Source organism: Cervus elaphus, chromosome 20 (genome assembly GCF_910594005.1).
Source record: "Cervus elaphus chromosome 20, mCerEla1.1, whole genome shotgun sequence".
NCBI classification, from domain to species: Eukaryota; Metazoa; Chordata; class Mammalia; order Artiodactyla; family Cervidae; genus Cervus; species Cervus elaphus.
This window is the reverse complement of record NC_057834.1, coordinates 45,590,297-45,595,469: the sequence shown is the minus strand read 5'-3', so window position 1 is coordinate 45,595,469 and position 5,173 is coordinate 45,590,297.

The following is a 5,173-nucleotide window of genomic DNA, read 5'->3' as shown; positions in this document are numbered from 1 at the left end:
CACTCTATCCAAGGTGGTCCAGCCAGACTCACGTGTACCTCAGCAGCTGGGGCACAGGAGGTATCGTTTTGGCTTCCTAATTTTGAGTGAACCTCTTATCTCACAAGAAATGCTTTAATTTTCATTTCTGGGTAGTGTCCCTGAGTTCCTACACCTGTCCAGGGCTTTTAGCAGGCTTGTTTATACCTTTGGAGATGTCACTACTTTGATTCACTTCTATCAACCCATAGGCTCTCTTTTCCTTTGACTTATCTTGTTCGAAGTCTTCTGAAACCAGACGGTAAGCCACACTGTCATCTTTTGGTATGTTTCTCTGAGCTAAGGCAGGGCCCTGGAACTTCCCAACCTGATGAATGGCCACTGATTGCAGCTTTGAGATTCATTTGACTTGATGGTGTATGGATTCCACTTCCATTTATCTCAGTGTGTAATCACTTATCCCATTAATAAACAACATTTCAGATGAAAAAAGCCTGAGTATTATAGCAGGCTGAGAATGTAGCAAAGTTGTTCCCTAGGAACTGTGGGGAAAAGGATTTATTTAGCTGTTTGCACAGAATCACGACCAGGATACTCTGCCAATGACATATGATATCAAGGAAATTTGCCCAATGGCTCAAGAAGGAAACCCAGTGCCTTCTTATGAGGCTCTTTCTAGGGCCTCCTGGATGATTTCTGTCTCAACAGCCTGTTACCACATTGTGAAGTTAGGCATACGATTGGGTGTTTTTGAAAGGCATTTGCCTGATATTACTCTCCTGTTAATTTATTTGCAGAAAAGCAGAATGATCATGATGACCTGAAAGGACCAGAGGTGGTTGCCCCGAGGTAATTTTGAATATCTGTGGGCCTTTGTACAATGATGACATCTAGAGACCCCGATCCAGGGAAAACCAGAAAGTGCTGAATGTATTGTGTCGGCAGTTTTGCCCACCACTATTATCCTTTTTCATAATGTTCTCTGCTTTCACTGTGGTACTTCTATTGTTTCCCATTTCTTATTTACTTGTCAAGTTTAAAACCCAAATCAGTTGACCCGGGTGAACTAAGTCAGACTGGTGCTTTTGTACTCAACCTTTATGTCAGGTGTGGTTTACAGAGTGAGATGCATATCTGCTTTCCATTTGTTGTTAGCATCCTGGAATGTGTGTCATAGTAATGTCAAGGCAGTGTAGATAGAAGTGTGAAAGCCAATGTTCTGTGTCCCTGTATGTGAAGCATGACTGCACCATCAGAGAGAATTCAGTCTGTTCATGAGCCTGTTCTTTGGCCAGAGCACTGAGCACCTACTGCTCTTTCCCTCCTCTGCCCCTGTGAGACCACGCTGTGTCTCACACACAAAACAGACTTTTCTCTCTCTAATGGATGAGACCCTTGGCGTGCTTCACCACTCAAACATTCCACCAGAACCAGATAGAACTGTACAGTTTCTGATCAGTCTTGGCTTAATCTTTTGCCCTCCCTCCCCGACCAGGTTCAGGAGACAGATGCCACAGATGGGAGAAGATGGTGTCCCACAGAACTCTCTGGATGACTATTATCTGAATTACTCGGTGCTTCCTAACCTGTCAGACTCCTTCTGGCCTTATAGGAGCACAGCCGTCTTCTCACCTGAGGAACTGGATGTCTCTTATGCTCGGGATGTAACCAGTGAGTATCTTCTTGTGATAGAACTCCACCTGGATACCCAGGTAGACTCTGTGTGCTTCGTACTCCTCACCTCTGGGGTGCAGAGATTTCTCATCCCTGTTGGAAGTTCTGTAGACAGTGATTTGAATCGGACTCTGTGGTAGAGTTTTAAGTACAGACATCAGATGGGTCTGGGAGCTCTGCTGTCTTCTTCATTCAGGTGAAGCCTACAGGTCAGGCCCCAAGTTAGATCACGGACCCAAGGCTGGTGTGACACACTCACTCACTTGTATGTGTGCAGGTGTCTGGAGATGACTGTATTTTTTCCTGACCCCTTTGCGATGTCTCTTCTTACCCACAAGGCTCCCATTTTCACACCCAGAGTGCCCCTTGAATCTCCGCGCCTTCCCACAGGCGCTCACCGCTGTCAGTATTTGTTCTCCCCTGGTGTCACTGCTGGCACCCCCAGTGTCTGCTTCTCTAAATTGCTTGTCTTAGCAAACCAATCATCTGGGCCCCAGGATGCAGAGAGCCCTCCCATCACCTTGCGTGTGTGTTTCATGAAGCAAGGCAGAGCCCTGGCATTATCCCGCCCCATGAATGACTGAAGGATCCGTGTAACAACTAGGATTCATGTGACTCGAGGATTTGTTCATTCCACTCATCATTCTGCTAAAGCAGTCAGCATATGATGAGACAAGCCTGAGTATTACAGTATTCTGTAAGAATGCTGTGGGCGATTCCCCAGACTTAGTGGGGAAGATGAATCTTTAACTTTTACTGAGACTTGGAAGAGAATACTGTGGTGAGGATATACCAGGGAAGGGAGATCTTGCCTGATGTCTCAGGAAAGTAAACCAAGCAGATTCTGAGAGATCCAACTTGAGGCACCTGGAATGTCCTTCTTAAATAGCCTATCATCTCATTGCTGATATAAATGTCCCTATGGTAGTATTAGACATTGGATTATTAATTTACACAATGAGATCTGCTAAATGTTTCTCAACCTGTCTGAATTTATCCATAGAAAATCTTGCTGATCTTGAGGACGAGGAAAATCAAGACATCATCTGTTCTAGGTAACTATGGAGAAACGTGCGTCTGACATCAGTAGTGACATTTGGTCATCTCACATGCAGGGGAATCAGAAAGTGCTGAACATGCCTATTCCTTCCATTCAGACCACCACAAATTGTCCCTGTAACACCGTTATCTGTTTTCACCCTTTATGAATCCCTCTCAATTAGAGTAACTTGCAGTCAGTTGAAGCAGGGCTACTGATCAGCCACAGGATTTCTTGTACTCCTCTGTCCTCTCCTTTTCATGAAAACCAGCATGCCATACTTATATGCCTCTGTCTTTGGTCTTAAGACCTTGGCAGGTATTTCATGGCAAGGAAAGTAACTAGGAAAAAAAAATTCATGTCCCATCGCATTATTAGAAAAATTGGTCTGGTAGACACAAGATTCTAGGAGTCCATTATGCTGCCAGAGCTGGTATTCATCTGGATGCAGCATGTAAATTTCAACAAAATTTATGGTGCATTTGAAGCCGCCTTTGTGTTCTGAGGGCGTGTGTGACATGACTATGTGTCCTGGGGTGGCTCCTCTCCTTCCTCCTGAGCTCATTTCTTCTCTGTGCTCAGAGCATCTCATGCTCACTCTCCCTCACTCTCTCTCACTTTCCCTTTGCAAGTGCTTTCAGGCCCAGATTGGGGTTGTGGGTGGGGGGATTGTTATGCCTCCCTTTAAGGGAACTCCCCATTTGTTTTTCCCAACATGTCCCTTAAACCTCCCATCAAAACCAATTATGACTCCAGGTTGACTAATCCCTCTTGTTTAACCATCTGCTCTCCCAACCCCACAAATCTCAGTATGGAGCAGCTGGTGGTAGAAGAGAATGAAGTCCACCCGGACTCAGTGGATGAATGTTATCTGGCTGCTTCTATTGGCCATCATCTGGAAGGCTCCTGTCATCCTTCTAGGAGTGTCACCTTCCCAACAGAGAAGAGAGAAGTTTTCTTGGCTCTAGATGTAAACGGTGAGTGCTCCCAGACAGGTTCTTAGGCTCGGGTCGATTAGAACTATGTTCTCAGTTTGAACTTTTAAAAGGTATCATGAACCTTTGCCTGCCCCAGGCTGCGCTGTGTCACCTGAACTCGTCTCACCAGCACAGGCCTGTGGTATCAAGTCAGACCAGAGAGGGCAAGTGGAGGGATAGGGCAGAATCTCAGCTCCCACTGTCTCACCTGCAGGAATTTGTGTAACAGAGCTCTTTTTATCAAGATAAGAATCCTTAGAGTCATGAAATTTTGTTCCTAAATTTATTTCTTGAATAGTTTCTGGCAAGCTCTCTGGCTTTACATTCATGATTGCAATCTGCTCCATATTTGAATGCACGTTATATTGTTCCCCAACTGCAGATTCTTACCCCTTGGCTGCCTACCTCCGTCTGAAGCATTTAGATACTAGGTCCTGAGCATCAAATCTGCCTATGCCCTGTCATTTCCATGAAGCCAAATATCTGTCTCTGTTGTTCCATCCTCTAGAAACACCCTGGTGTTTCATCCTTTGTGCAGCAAAAAGGAGTCTTCCATGTGTGGGTTACAGTTTTAATGTTTTAAGCAATATAAGTGGTATAATCTCAAGGAAACACCCATAACCTGTGTATCTGATGGGGGCATTGACCTAATTTATGGGCCAGGTCCACTTGGGTAGCAGTTCATAGGGTGTGGAGATTAAAACCTAGTATGAAATCCTTCTTGGGCTAGTTTTTTGACTTTTTCTTTAGGAGAAGCATTCTTATTGTTAGGACTTTGATACATAAGATCATCTTGATAAACCAGAAGAAACTCCATTATGTATCAGACTTTATCTGACTTCTTTTAAAATGATATTGGGCATATAAATGTTGTCCGTCAATCAGTTGGCGCCTTTTCCCCTTGGAAGCAGTTTCTTTCTTATTTCTCATTCTTCCCTGAGTAACAGAGAAGCAAAGGCTTTCTCAGGATCACAGTAGTTCACAAACCAGAAGGGGAACACACAGTTATTGGGCACCTGCTGTCCTCCATGCTCTTCCTAAGCGAGCTCCTAGTGCACTATAACCCCTTCAGCCCTCCCAGGCACCCTCTCAGGTAGCTGTGGTGTCTCATGGCGGAGCCGAGGGCACTGAGGATCAGCAGGTCCCTTCCCTGGGCCCAGACTCCTGGCCACTGGCAGGTGGGACACTGAACTCTCCTGGGCCCGACTCCCTGGCTCAGGCTCTGTCCTCTCCTCTCAGCAGTCAGACCATCAGTGACTCAGAGAGGATGTTGCTCACGTTTTTCTCTTTGCCCTAACCAAATGATTTGCAACTATCTTAATCTTCAACAGAAAGTTGCCAGAGGGCTGCAGAGAAGCCCTGCGGTCCCTCACTCAGACCTGCCAGCTCCCAGGCCCTCTGTGCACTGTGTCCCACGGGCAGAGCCAGGGGCTCCCCAGCCCCTCCAGGTGGAGCCACAGCTCCATGGGGCTCTCTCTGGGATCAGCCAAGGTGAGTGTCCACG